Source organism: Canis lupus, chromosome 25 (assembly GCF_003254725.2).
Source record: "Canis lupus dingo isolate Sandy chromosome 25, ASM325472v2, whole genome shotgun sequence".
NCBI lineage: Eukaryota > Metazoa > Chordata > Mammalia > Carnivora > Canidae > Canis > Canis lupus.
Genome location: NC_064267.1, coordinates 38,805,814 through 38,821,835, shown reverse-complemented (window position 1 = coordinate 38,821,835; position 16,022 = coordinate 38,805,814). Strand labels below are relative to the sequence as shown.

General features: G+C 38.4%; 1 protein-coding gene across 4 annotated transcripts in view; it reads right to left on the bottom strand.

Annotated features, from left to right (window-relative positions):
- Positions 1 to 16,022, bottom strand: part of NYAP2 (neuronal tyrosine-phosphorylated phosphoinositide-3-kinase adaptor 2) — a 260,678-nt gene that overhangs the window by 47,845 nt on the left and 196,811 nt on the right. The window lies entirely within an intron of this gene.

Below are 16,022 nucleotides of genomic sequence, written 5' to 3'. Positions count from 1 at the left end.
GGGTTAGAGAGTTAGCTATAAAGGTTGCCAATTTATACTGTGTGTGTGTGTGTGTGTGTGTGTGTGTGTGTGTCTCAGAAACTTCCCTGCTGACTCCCATAACCTATCTGCCCAAAATTAACTTGGACACGGACAGCCTGGGTGGTTGAATTGGTTAAGTGTCTGAGTTTGGCTCAGATCATGATCTCAGGGTCCTGGTATGGAGCCACACATCATCAGGCTCTGTGCTCAGCAGGGAGTTCACTTGTCCCTCTGCCCCTCCCCACATTCATGCTCTCTCTTTCAAATAAATACATAAAATCTTAAAGAAAAAACTGACATGGACACAATGGACTGAGCTTCCTCGATTACTTTGAAGCCATCCACATTGTTCAAAATTTTCCAATTACTCCATATTTCACATGATAAAAACTTCAAACTCACTTGACTAATTTTCAAGGGTCTCCTATGATACAGCTTCATGTGATCGGATCCACTGTGTCCACGCTTCTGCTCTCCAAAATGCACACAACTGTCTCCCTTCTCAGTTCTGCATTTAATCCTGCTTCTGTCCTTCACCTCAGGTGTGCCCTTGTGTGGACTTTCATCAGACTAAGTCCTACCCATTTCCAAAGACAACTTCAATGAGTCCTTCCCTACTGCCAAGCATCCCAATTTCTCTCCTGAAACTGCCTTATCACTTATACAGTGTTTGCAGTGCTTGCGGCTTGGAACATTTATCATGGTGGGGACCACACAGCAAGGGCTCGATTAATACGTTTTATCCTTTTCACTGAAAATATTCAATTTAACCTAGAAGAGGTCAGTGCAACTCCTAAAAATGAATGAAAGCAACAAAAATAACATAGAATATGTTTTAAGACCTGGGTACAAAGCTTAGCTCTCCTACTTATGAAGGCAGTGGTTCTCATTCAAAGGTTCGGGACCTTCCAGGGTCCATTTCAGAGGAAGCATGAGGGTTGGAAATTCTCCCTTCCTCAGTTTTATGCAGATGATTCCAGTAGCTGCTCATTATTTATTTATTTATTTATTTATTTATTTATTTATTTATTTATTTTTAAGTAGCTTCCAGGCCCAATGTGGGGCTTGAACTCATGAACTTGCGATTAAGAGTCACATGCTCCACTGAGTCACGTGCTCCATTGCAGTATCCAAAGGGGCTTGATGAGCTGAAACATGCTCTGGATTGATGTTCAATGGGGGAAAGGCCTTGTCTTAATAGCCAGGCATGTCTACTCACCCACTCTTGAAAAGTGTTTAAATATAAGAATTATCATACAGTGACACAAACCATCACTATCACTGAGAAATTAATCTCATTTCCCAGAAGTTGTAAATCCTTTCATACCTTAGAAAATCATCTTTTGTTATATAAAATAACAGGTAAAGCATCCATCAGAATCCTGATTGACATGTTTTTATGATGAAGCCAATGTTTCCATATATCCCTTTACTGTGGTAACACAGTCAGTTACACAGAGCCAGAAAATTCAATATTTTTTTCCTAAGAAAGGATGGCAAAGAGTATTTCTTTACTTAAAGTCCTTTTCAAGTTTATGTTAAAGAGATTATCTGATGAGTGACACAACTGAAGCCCTTTTACGTGATCCAATATACCTAGGGATTAATTTCTCCTGCCAGGTTTCTAGTCAGATTTTGACTTAACCAGCCTCTTTCAAATGTAGACACTCATATCTCTAGTGAACAGACTGAGTTGTACCAAAATCCACGCAAACTCCCCATTTCATTATGACCTGGAAAGACTTTGCTTTACCCCCATTGGACATCAATCCAGAGTATGTCTCAGCTCATCAAGTTCCCTTGGGTACTGCAATATAAGCCATTAAGTCCCCACTACACATGGCCTTTACACTACTAGCCAACGACCCTATGGGTTAGCTCTAAAGTTGAGATTACACTAGAGTCAACTGTTCGATCTCAACATGGCTCATATGGGTTATGATTCTACCTACAGCAGCAGACTAGCATTATGAAATTCATTATGTACACATGCTTACACAGGCAAATACAAACCCACATGCACACTGCATAATATTGCGACTTAGTGATATCATGTTGTAGGGACATTTTTAAAATTGTGAAGTTTGAGTTTATCTTTACCTCATTCATTCTGGCTCTTCTTTCAGTTTTACATAGTTCTTAAACACGTTTCAAATTTATTATGGTATCTATGGGACCAGGTTGGTGAAACAATTCTTTATGATGTTGCATCCAGCAAGGTTCCTTTGACAAAGAATTGTCCAAAGAAGTCTTAAAAAATCCTAGAAAAGATTCTGATTATAACCAAGCCTCACAGAGATTCTTTAGGGCTGTGTCATAGAAGTTAGATTGTCCAGCTCCCTTACTCTTGGAAATACTCTGTTTTGAGCCTCAAACAGGGAAGCTTAGGAACCATGACTCTAAAAACAATAAATGTTCATAAATTCTACTAACATAAAAATTGCCAAGACTTTTTGGAGACTTGTGCCTCATAAGAGATTTTTGTTAGAATTTTATTTCCCCCCAAAAAACTCATTCCATTCCGTTAAGAGTTTAATGATGTACTAAAGGCACCTGTTATTCCTACACCCAAGGAAAACCTCTTGGTTTGTAAACTCTATCAATCATCATCCTAGAAGTAACAGTTGATATTCTTTATGAAATTTCCATGAAGATCAAGTGTAAAAGAGAACAAGAAGGAATAGAATAAGGTAGTAGATTAAGAAAGAAAGAGACTCAGAGGGGAAAAGCAAGAACAGAAAAAGAAAGGGGAGGCAGGAAGGGAGGGATGAAAGAAAAAGAGAAAGAGAGAGAAAAAGAACAAAAGAGATAGAAAAAGAGAATAAAAGAAAATTAAAAAAAGAGAAAAGAGAAAAGAAAAAGAAAGGAAAAGACAGAAAAAGAAAAAAGGAAAGGAAAAACACTAATTTTACCTTTTTAGAATAAACCATTATCAAAATATTATCATGGGATGTTTCCAGAGTAATAACTCATGATCATCTTAAAGTTTGCATTAAGTAAGTATCCAGTGAACTGTGTGACTTAATATTTCTTTCTTTTTATTCTTAGTGGATATAACTTATCACCGTTTTTGTTTGTTTTAAAGATAGTAATTTCTCAATCATTTTTCATCTTCCCATTAAGGTGAATTGGATTTCTCTTCAAAATCATGTCCTTGGTATTGTTACAGGATAATCTCCAAGGCATCCACTGCTATCACTGTGAGTTTTAGAGTTCTCTTTGCTTTCAGAAAGTAAAGACAAATGACTCTTCTCAACCTCTGCATCTACACAGCAATAGGAGATTAGTGCATTTTCACCAGAGAAAATCCTTTCATCTAGCATCAAAGAAATAAAATCAGTCAAATGCAGAGATATATCTTTCCTCTATCTTGTTTTTTTTCCTTAATACACAACATTTTTCTGTAGTAGCAGAGACATATTGTGATTCCCCCTAATCAGTCATGTTGATGAAAGTTTCTAATCAATGACTTAAGGCTACATGGAAGTCATGGGCCTTTAAAAAATACACCGAAGTATGCTTATTACAAACTCTAGGGAAGGCATTTTTTTTTGGGGGGGGGGGGGTGGAGATAACACATACGCTATTTGAGATAAGCAGGTGTCTAAATAATAAGAGGTACTTTTGCCAGGGCTATGTTAAAACCTTCATGGATCCCACTTTGTTTTAAAGCTTCTATCATACATCACAGTAAACATGTAAGATGCCCTTGAGTCCCATATTAAGTGTAATTTGTCCTGTATATAATTTGAACGCATTTTTATAATTTGGCTTCAGAAATTATTGGACTGTGAATAATCCAATTAATTGATGACTGGTTATGATTTCTAGGCAGTCATCAAGCACACTCAGGAATTCTTGCAGCATAATACGATCTAATCTAGAAATTGTTTTCAAAGGTAATGGAATTGTTTTAATACTAAATTTAGCAATTAATTAAGTGAACCTAGTGTTACAGTTTGTAGTGATTTAATTAAATATACATTAATGTTAATCTGACAGTTTCTTTTGGAATTTTGGTGCTACTATTTATTTTTAATACCCAGTATTTCTGTAGGTCCCTGAGAAACTCATAGGCTTTGGCATTGTCAGTATGATGCTGAAAAGAGGAAAAAATTAGAATCATTGTGTGACCAGAGAAAGAAAATCAGCAGGCTGCAAAAATCTACCCTGTGGGTAGATAGTCTCTCTCCAGCTTTCCATGGAGCTTTCCTCTGAATAAGACTTGTGTAGCTTTGAATGAATCCTAGTATCCCATAGTCATGGACCAAGGTCCTGGTGTTATTTGAAGGTCCAGAGAGTAAAACTATTGATGTTGGACTGATTGGTAATTCTTCTTGGAAATACTGGAATTTTGGTGAAGATCTAAAATCCAAAGAAAAGTGAGGTGGAGACATGATAAGTGGAGTTTATGATCCAGTGGTGGACATAGTATAATTGTAAGATCTGTTGAATAGAGGAGGAAGAGGATCACACAAAAGTAGATTTAGGTATGCCTGTTTATGTATAGAGACTTACCTGTTTACATAAACAGGTATGCCTATTTATGTAAATTGTACTATCTACCACTCAGGAATGCCCTAGATACTGAAATGCATGGTTGGTTTCTTACATGGCATCATAGCGCAGTGAAGCATTAACATTTTAGGGCTTTGACTGCCTCTTTTATTTTAATATATAATTTCTGAAAGACCCTTAGATTTCTATCACTTTAGCTGAATATGAGAAAGGTGCTTTTGTCTTCAAAAACACTTCATTTCACATTAAAATAAAATCATCATATGTGTGTATGAAGCAACGTATTTTAACCATTTAACATGGTTAATGCATGCCCCTTAAAGTCATTACATAAAGAAAATCCATCTACCAAGATATGAATTCAAAAAGACCTATCATGATTTGTATCACAAATGTTTATTACCATGGGGATGGAAATTTCACTATGTGTTATGGCATCAAAAATAGAATAAATGGGGGATCCCTAGGTGGCTCAGCGGTTTGGCACCTGCCTTCAGCCCAGGGCGTGATCCTGGAGTCCCGGGAGCAAATCCCACATCGGGCTCCCTGCATGGAGCCTGCTTTTCCCTCTGCCCGTGTCTCTGCCTCTCCCTCTGTGTGTGTGTGTGTGTCTCTCATGAATAAATAAATAAAATCTTTAAAAAAATAGAATAAATGAACAGGCAAAAATAGAATAAAATCCTTTCATCACTGATATTAGGAATAAAAACATGGAAAAAAAAAAAAGGAATAAAAACATGGGAAAAATAACCTATTTTTAAAATGTTATATTTCACTTCTAAATAACAAAATAAAAGAGAAGAAAACCAAGTTTAAATTTAAATATCACCTACCTTATTAACCTAAAAACTATTCCTAACAAATGAAAATCAAAACTGAATGTAATACTAATAACATCTTCTATCTATACCATTGGCTTTTGTGGTTTATTTAAGAGCAAGCATCTTGAGACAAAATTTGGTCCAATATGATGTGTATGGTCCTTATAGCAGATTTTATTTCAATGACCATGGACCTATGCTTCTGCTTTGAACCACTGTCTGTTATAAACATAAATAAGCAATATGTGCCTAGGAATAAGACTTATCTAAGAGCATGCATGGTCAAGTCCACCAGGGCAGGGAACCTCAATGTGATCTCCAATAATGGCCATATTTGTTCACACTATAGCAGAACTGCTGGAGATCTCTAACATCCTGTGAGGGGGTGGTAATCTGAGGTCAAAACCTCAGGTTTTGAAAAAAGTACTAAGTAAGAAGTTATTTGCTTTTCCCACTGTGTTGACAAATTCACTAAATGTCTAAAAATAATGCTGGATAACTCTGCTGTTACCTTAGCACATCAAAGCAACAGCACCAAACTGTACTAGTAGCCATGTATTTTTCATTGCCATGCGGACTTGAATATATGGTGGATATTTTCTCAAAAATGAATGAAGTAAGTCTATTGCTTTAAGGAAGACAAGAATTTGTGGGCAATGACAAATCTGAGCTTTCAAGCAGGAACTAAAATTTTGAAAAACTTGTATATACCACTGTGAGCTTGACAGCATCCTAATACTTAAAGACTTTTCTTGTGAGATCAGCAGTGATGTTAATTAATGTTCTGTATTGATTTTTATAATGAAATATGTCAACATATGGAAGATTTGCATGACTTTGTGAACTGATGCTTTCTAAAAGCATGATGTTATAAATCATGCATGGACAAAAGATCCATTTCAAGTGCAAGATAGACCAATGTATTTTAATGTAACAGAGCATGATGAGTTTATTGATATGTAATTAACCCTTGTGAAACTGCTATTTGTTGAGTTTGGGCAGGATATTACAGAAGAATATACACAACTATATGAAAAGGGTATTAAAATATTCCTCCTTTTTTCAGTTACACATCTGTACAAAGCCATATTTCCTTCATGTATTTTATTTTATTTTTTTTTTTGCATTTTTATTTATTTATTTATTTATTTATTTATTTATTTTTTTATTGGTGTTCAATTTACTAACATACAGAATAACCAAAGCAACATATCACAACAGATTGACTCCAAAGCAGATATAAGAATCTATGCTTGATTAAGTCAGACATTAAAGAGATTTGCAAACTGTAAAACAATTTCTAATCTCATCACTATTTGTTATAATTTAGGAAATATAGCTATTTTTCGTGAAAAATGTTACTTATGCTAACATAGAATGGATTTATTATTGAGGAATAATATTTTAATTCTCAATTTTAATTTCTGATATGATAAATATTATTATATTTCACCCTTATGTTAGACTTAACTTCCAGCTCCAGGAGAGCTCTCTGGGATTCTCAATAGGTTTTAAAAACATAAGAGGTCCCAAGATGGAAGATTTTGAGAACAGTCACTTTATATAAGACTCCAAAGGGCCCAAAGAGTTCTCTTAAAAAAAGTAATTTTTTTAATGCAGTTAAAATGCCATTGGAGTATTTAAAAACAAATAAAAAATGAAACAGGAAAATGCCCTGTTGAAGCACAAGAAGCATAGGGAAAACTTAGAAAACTTGGAGGGATTTGGGAATGACCAGTTTTGAAATGCTTCCCCAGGAAAGTCTCGATGGCAATGTCCAAAAAAAGCCATTACGTGCCTGTAAGACCGGAGATAAGCCATCCAAATTCTCAGGGCACTTTTTCATCATCTATAGTAAGAAGCAAACTCCAAGGTTCATTCATTGATTCTTTGACATTCATAAATGAAATCTGTTGGAGTAATTGAAATGCCCTCAAAAATACCCTTGATTGATGGTGAGCTTTGTTTACTACGGTCACTGCTTTTACTCCTCCTTTCTGATCCTACTTTCAGTGCTTTATTTTCGTAACAATGTTGTTAGGATTATGCATAACTCAAGTCTGCTATTTGCTAAAATTTTCTAAAATTGTTGGTAAAAGTTTTGGTAGCAAATGATTAAACAGGACCAAAAAATTGTTTTAAATTAAACTGAGGAGAGGTCATGGTCATCTGTCACTTTTAACTGTCCAGAATCCACTTAGTCTTCTTTTTCTGGCATAGCAGTTTAAATTTCTTTTGGAGAACAACATAACCAGTTCCTAGGGTCTCATAGGAAGAGCTTCCCCAACTGAAGCTCCAGAAGTGACCACCTGACTCAGTTCTGTCCAATCAATCATTCTATACCCTCGGCTTCACTGACTGGTTCAGGAGTGGACATGTGGCACAAGCCAGTCCATGAGAACTGCCTTTATACATTTGGAGCTCTGGGGAAATAATTATCCCTTTGAGTCAAGGCTGCTAAGTTCTCGCTTAGCTGAAAGATCATGGACAACTTGCTTGACCTCTCTAAGCTTCCTTGTGTTCATGGGTATAATGGGAGAAATAATGCATGCACTTCATGAAATTATTGTAACAAATAAGATAAATGTAGATGTGACCACAGCAACCGGCATGTCATGAGATCTCAATAAATGCTAGCTATTTGTATTTATTCAAAGGCAAATCTGACCATTCAGCTCCTCTGCTTATAATATAAGGAAGCCTAAACTGCCTCCTCACAATGGTACATGTGACTCAGCTTACATAACCAGCTTGCCACACTGCCTTAGGGTTTCCTAAAGCCACCTGCCTTCTCGTACTCTAGGATTTTAATCATGCCATTCCACTGTCCTTGGCATGCCTGTGCCTTCCCCTTTCTTTCCCTTTCTTCCTATACTAAATCACATGCACTGTGGAGACAGGAGCCATGTCTAGCTCATTCCCCAATAAATCTCCCTTGAGTAACATAACCGGCCAGTTGGTAAGGACTCATGAATTATTTATTGAATGAATTAGTTTAAACCATATTTTAAAGAATGATGGGGTGCCTGGGTGGCTCAGTGGTTAAGCATCTGCCTTTTGATCAGGTCATGATTGGGGTCCTGAGATGGAGCCTCACATTGGGCTCCCTGCTCAGCGGGGAGCCTGCTTCACCCTCTCCCTCTGCACCCCCTGACTTGTATTCTTTCTCAAATAAATAAAACCTTTAAAAAATAATGAATCCAGTGTAAACAATGAATTATTTGTACATTTCTCATTAATAAAAAAAGCATTTTCTTCTATTCTTTCACTTTTCCCAAATTTCCAGCAAAAAGACAAAAATACATTGACCGGACTTTAAAGGAATTTAACATTAACAAAATTAAGGAGGGAAAAAAATGTAGTGCCTCTTTTCGGACAGCAGGTGGGAGTGCAAATATGATTTGATATGTATTGTGGTCGGCTTACAAAGCTTCCAGAACTAGTCTCTGTAAACGCCCAGCATAAGTCAGACAGAGAACCTTCGTCTTTGTAATGTCTACTAAGACTTTTCACAGAAACAGGGCATTCTTTGTGAATACTGTTGGTGCAGCATATCCACAGGGCTTTTCCAAAGGAAGCCAACAACCCACAACTGGGAAGCAATGTCAGGGAAGACTCCTCTGAAAAAGGGCTCAGGGTGGAGCCACGCTCCCTGCAGTGACAGGTACAAGGAGCGGGCATCACAGTCCACACTGGAGCCAGTGCATTGTCATTGTGGTTCTCAAACAGGATTAATCTATTGAGAGGCGAGTAGGTGAAGGTACCTTTCGTGCTATCTGAATTGTTTATGCCCGGTTAACTATTTTTTCCCCAAGAGAATCTGAGAGGACATGGAAATTCAGAATGTCTCTAATAAGAATGAAATTACTATCAAGTTGTGTTTTTTCTCCAATCTTCAGGGAATCATAAGTATACAACATCGTGGTGTATTCTACATATTTAGTAGAAATCAAGTTTAGGGGGATCCCTGGGTGGCTCCGTGGTTTAGCGCCTGCCTTTGGCCCAGGGCGCGATCCTGGAGTCCCAGGATCGAGTCCCACGTCGGGCTCCCGGCATGGAGCCTGCTTCTCCCTCTGTCTGTGTCTCTGCCTCTCTCTTCCTCTCTCTCTCTGTCTCTATCATGAATGAATAAATAAATAAATCTTAAAAAAAAGAAATCAAGTTTAAAGGACTGTGTGTGTGTTTTCACACATATAGTTATATATAGTATATGATAATAAGATAGCTGACTTTGCAAATTGGATCACGTAAGACCCAAGCTTAAGACCCATAAGTGGCTTTATACACATACACACACACACATACACACACAACCCAACACACACATGCATCAAATTCATCTAATTCTTTGACTCCATACGGCTCCCATAACTTTAGCCAACCATCTTGGTAGAAAAAAAAATTAAAAAGAATATAAATGGTTTAGAGAAAACCCAGCAAACTACTGCAAAACCAGGTCTAGCATCCTGTCTTCCTGGATCAGGGCAATAATGCCCTCATGCTGTATAAAATCAAACCCATCATAGACAGGCATAAGCTCTTCAGAGGCAGAGGTCATCTGTCATCACAGCATATTGTGCTGCTCAAACAGGTGTTCTCATTGGGAGAATTTTTGCTGAATGAGTGGATGATGGAACTAAAGAAAAAAAGCACACACAATGTTACTGAAAAGAAATAAGTATGAGATGCAAAAAAAAAAAGTATGAGATGCTTCTTGAGGTCCTCAAGAATTAATTTTTAGATATATCAAAACAATCAGTTATAAATACCTCCTCATTCAGTTATAGGTCCAGAGGAATTTCATGGGCTAGGGAGCAGAGAAAACTGCTCAATTTCTTCTTTGGATTTATGAAGCAGGTTATTTGGGGCAGTGTATTTATCTTCATAATTCTGTTTCCCTTGGTTTAGGATGATGATACATTGGCTGACTTTGAAAATCTGATCACACAATCCCCATTTAAAATCCATAAATGGCTTCCTGTCATTCTTAGGCTAAGACCAGAATCATTGATGTGGCCAGCCAGGCCCAGCCCTTGTCAGGCCCTTGGCTTCCTCTCACCACACTGCCTTACTCTTGTTCCTAATCCACCTGAGGTTTCAGGTCCCATTTCACCCAGATACGTGTAACACACTCAAGAGAGAGTGTTTTCCTTGGTTAGTGGCTTTTGTTACAGATTGTAATTACATTTTGAACTTGTTATTAATGGCAATTTCCCCCACTGGCACATGTTCAATGCTTGATAACTTTACATCAAAAAAAGCCAAATAAATGAAAGAATTAATAAATTAATGAATTCATGAGCACAGAGGTGGAAATAGGGAAACCTGGTCTAATTAAATCATGGGAAGAGAGCTGGACGAAGGGTCAGAAACCTGAAATCCACCAATGGGTCTGGGCAATTTACCTGATTTCTCTTGAGCTTCAGTTCGGTCACCTAAATAATCATATCATAACACCAGACCATAGATGTACAAGTTTTTGTGAAGAGCAAAGGAGATAACACTTTTAAAAGTATTTAAAAAGCTAATACATTATTAAAAAGCTAAGACATTATTTAATTTTTAAAGATTTATTTATTTGAGACAGAAGGTGTGTCCATGAGTGGGGAAGGGGTAAAAGGAGAGGATGAGAGAGAGAATTTCCAGCAGACTCCATTCTGAGCCTTGAGCCTTATGCAGGACTCAATCCCATGACCTTGAGATCATGACCTGAGCCAAAATCTAGAGTTGGATGCTCAACGGAATGAGGTGTCCCAATAGAAAGCATTATCTTAGATGGGTCACAGATGATCCATAAAAGTGATAAACTTAAATTCCATAATTCAGGGTAAATATAATTTGCAATAATCTTAGAACACACTTTGTAATTGTATCAAGTTCTGTTTTCTTTGAACTTGTGTACTTAAACATTCACTTGAACACAGAGGACCTCGGGTGATCAGAAAGCAGTGTCATTCTTGCCTCCCCACAAACCAGTTCCAACCTGCTGTGGGGTAATGGGCAGTTCTTTCTTGTCTTTTGGATAAACCCTAGGCAAACTCCCAGAACTTTCATTTTCATTTTGATAATTAAAAAATGTTCAGTTTCTTCAAGTAAAAAAAAAAGTAATAATTCATTACTTACTAATACCTAATAATTCAATATTAGGGTAATAATTCAAATGACTTTTTTTTTTTTTACATTAACTACAATTTTAAACTCTGTTCCTTTTTTTTTTTTTTTTCTTTTTTCTTCTTTTTTTTGAACTCTGTTCCAAGGAAATACTTCTCTCCTCGTCCATTTAGCCCTGCTCGGGGCATACTGAAGAGACCACCTTTCTCTCTGCCTCACCTTCAGGTTGTCATCCCATCTGCCCCTAACTTAGTCCCCACCGTGTCTGTCTTCACAAGGGCTGAGATAGAAGGAAAGGGTGGAGGGCAGGGGGTAGTACACTAGCATGAGCTGATGTTTCTCACTCTCTGGCCATAGTAGGGATGGAAAGACAGGTAAACGCCTCTCTTCTTGAAGTGCTTTCAAATGTACCCAGAAGGCCACCCTTGACTGGCTATCTCTCACCTGGAGATCTCCTTGCTGTCTGCCTTCTGGGCATCCTGTCTTGCACCTTGAACCATGGCCTACAGAGTCTTTGCCAGTCTCGGCAATCACATGACTAAGCCACCCCTAGGGTTGCTCTCTATGGCCTAATCTTGTCCATGGGAAACACACTTTATGTACCTCTTTAATAGCACCATCAGTGGCCAGAGAGTTACTTGCCAGGCAGCTTTCTGCTCTATTGGTCATAGGCCATTCAGCTAACCTCTTGCACTTTCATTTTACTGTGTCTCCTCAATGACTAGAAGGCAACAGTGAGACTTCCAGGTAGTCCCATTAATATCCCTCTCTCCCTCTCTTGATTATCCATTGGGAAGTTTCCTATCAAGGATAGAGACTCATCTCTCTCTCTCTCTCTCTCTCTCTCTTTCTCTCTCTCCTCTCTCTCTCTCTCTCTCTCTCTCTCTCTCTCTCACACACACACACACACACACACACACACACCCCACATACACACACACAGTTTATCCCCAAGCCTCTCTAATACCTAGTGTCTAGCCTCTGCCAGCAACCATATTCCTAGGCTAGAGATAAGAGTTCACTTAAGGACAAAATTCATTTTGATCACTTCTTTTGCACATTCTGCTTCTGTAGTCTAGTTTTTTTGCTTTGCAATGTGAGAGTAATTGCATAATATCATTTTTTTTAAATTACCCTTCTGCATGTTATATCCTGTTTGTTTACATTCAAAGCCTATAAAGACACTCTCTGGCTATTTAAAATGGTCAACTCACCCCACATTCCCCTTTTCTGGTTGTTTCTCGAAGCTGTATCGCCAGTATTAGGAGAAATACAAGCAAAACTATTTCTCTGGTGATCACAAATTGTAGCAGGCAGAAGCCACAGTTTTCCACAGAGAAATAAAAGTGGGCTGTTGGGGATATGACTTACATTGCTCTCTGAAGGCTCTCCAAATGAGAATTCTGTTATGTGTTTACTACGAGAATTAGGAAAGAGAGCGTTAAACTCTAGAGTGTGAAAATACTGAGCAGAACCTAGCAACGGGATCCGGCCAGTGTTCCCAGAGGAAATAACCATGCACCCAATTATAACTGAGAAGGAGAGCAGATGTGGAGAACTGTCTTCTGGTGCCTAAACCGACTATACAGAATGACAGCCTGGAGGGTCATAGATGCTCAAGCCCACAGCTGCTGAGGGCTGCTGGGGAGCCAAGCAGGAAGTTAGTCGACATCCTCCAGCAAAGCCCAAATTACAGTGGAGGCCTGAACTCTACCAGATTGGTTTTTTGTTCTTGTTGCACAGTAAAAATGAGAACTCACAGCTCCTATCAATATATAGCTCCCCCACAGTGAAACCACGAAGGTTAAAAATGACACTTTGAAACATGGGATGAGGGAAGCAAAAGATGGGGGAGTGGATTTTCACTTTTTACTTTGACTTTCTGTGTTTCAATGAGCATGCTCTACTCACAGAATCCTTATAATAAGACATTTACACTTGAGGGAAAATCAGCAAAATGTAAGCAGACCATGGTGTATCTATGTCAGTTAACTATTTTAGGCTACACCAAACTCAGTGACTTTTAAAAGAATGGCAATCTAGTTTCGTTCATGAGTTCATGAATGGGTTTGATTAACTCTTCTGGTCTCAACTGGGTTCACTTATGCATCTGTGGTCAGCTGTAGGTTAAGGAGGTATTTCTGCTATGTCATAGCATGCTTTCTCACATGTTTGGGGGTTGGCAGGCTGAAGGCTGAAGACTCTTGGCTTTCCTCCATGTAGCTTCTCCTGCAACAGGCTAACACCAGTTTGATTACATGGTGGTGGTAGGGTTGGAAAAGAACAAGTAGAAGCATCCCTGAGGCTGAGAGGCTCCCAACTGGCACATGGTCCCTTCCATCTCATTCAACCGGTCAGTGCAAGCTACAAGGCCACCCCAGATTCAAGGAGTAAGAAATAGGCCTTCTTGATAAGACCCTGTGAAAACACACTGCAAAGAGTGTGTATACAAAGGAGAGTATTAACACCATAACTACGTCGCACAGGTGCCAGACCATGTAAAGAAATGGAAGAGAGAGAAGAGGATATAGTTCGGGAATTATGTAGCCATATCAAAATGTTTAATACTAACAGGTCCAACAAGTAAATCCCTTTCAGCCACACTTCAGTGAGTGAGCTTTAGGGAATGCTCTACCCCTCTCACTTCCTAGCTCCTACTTGCCATACCCAGTATCAAATTTAATATCACCTTCTCCAGGAAGCCTGTCTTAATTACCAGAGAATGAATCACATCACCGTGTCTAGTATTTCCCCCTCATAAGATTTATAAGAATCTTTTATTTTCTGTCTTCCCTGTTAGACTATGCACTGGGAATGTGGGTTTAGTCTACTATTTGCTTTGCACACTCTGCACCTCTGCACTGAGCCCCTGCAATGGCACAGAGTAAATGCTGAATAAATATTTGTTAGAAAATAAATACAAAGGGAATGAATGAATAAATGAACAATGAATAGGTGAATGAACGTCAAGTCAGGTATTTACGGAAGGATATGTGCACATTTGGAGATATCAATATTTTCTTATGATTCCCACATCCTTGCCAACATGATTTTAAATCCCATTCACTGCTATCAAGCAGAACAGAAACGCTGTGAGAGATTAAGATTTTTTTTGATAACTCTGTGTAATGCAACAACCAAGTCTTAAAGCCTGCACCTGATCCTTTCTCCAAATTTTATGAATATAGACTCAGGGGAACCCAAAAACAGCCTTGGCACTGGCCTATAATCTTTGTTGGAAAGAGCACAAATAAATGAAGCATGGGTTATTGCACTAATAGTGGTCCTGTAGCCAGTTACATCATGTGTATCTAGAGAAAACCCTCTCTCATATTTGCAATGAGCTGCACTTTCCAAGGGAAATATTCAGTCTTGGTCCTAGAAAAAAAATATGAAACCTTTCCAGTAAAATTGAATGGTAACAGAATAAACTGTGGGCTTACTAGCTATTATAAGCCAGCTTTATACCAAGCATTTCTATGCATTTTTAAAATTTAATCCTCATAATGACCTACACAGTAAGAGTTCCTTTATCTTTTCTGTAAAGATAGAAAAACTGGGGCACAATAGTGTTATGCAAGTTCCTCAAATCGTTCTCACCAAAATATTAACTTATTAATATTATTACAAAGCATAGTTTCCTTGCACTAAAAAAATGCGGGGGCGGGGGGGGTATGTGCCTAGCTGGCTCAGTCCATACAGCTCTTTGTTTTCTTTTAGATTTTATTTATTTATTCATGAGACACACACACACACACACAGAGAGAGAGAGAGAGAGAGAGAGAGAGGCAGACATGGGCAGAGAGAAGCAGGCTCCATGCAGGGAGCCTGCATGAGTCCATTGACGTAGGACTCAATCCCCGGTCTCCAGGATCATGCTCTGGGCTGAAGGCAACGCTAAACTGCTAAACCGTTGAGCCACCTGGGCTGCCCAGCATGCAACTCTTGATGACAGAGTTGTGAGTTTAAGTCCCACATTGGGGGTGAAGCCCACTTAATCTTTTTTTTTTTTTTTTTTGTCAAAGAGAGAGAGAATGCACAGAAAACTGCATTGATTTAGTGTTTTGCCGGGGATTATTTTCATAAATGCTGTTCCACAATTCCCAGTTCTGTTGCTCAACTTCTCTCAGTTTTGAGCCTGGGTCTCTTTCTGGATATTAAGGGCAGAATCCCGAGTGTTTTTGAGTTTTAGCTGCTGGGAGGTTTACCAGCAAAGTGAGCCAGTGATTCCACCATTATAGAGTACAGTAAATGTGTTTCAGAATTTTCAAGAGGAAAGCATCTTTCTCAAAAATCAACTAGTAAAAATGCAGTATTCAAAGTCTATACTCTTGGATTCAATCATCTTTCCCTTTGCTGAATCCCAGTTTTCTGTTGCTTATATTAAATGGTCCCCATTCAGCTACATCTCTTTGGCAGGCATCCAATCTTAGGCTTTTGGCTAACGCCCTAACATCTTCCTGATCTTCCCAGTCTTCAAAGTGGTGATCAGAATATGAATTAAAGTCAAATGTTTTAGGAACTCTAGTCTGGGGTATAGGTGTGCTAAGG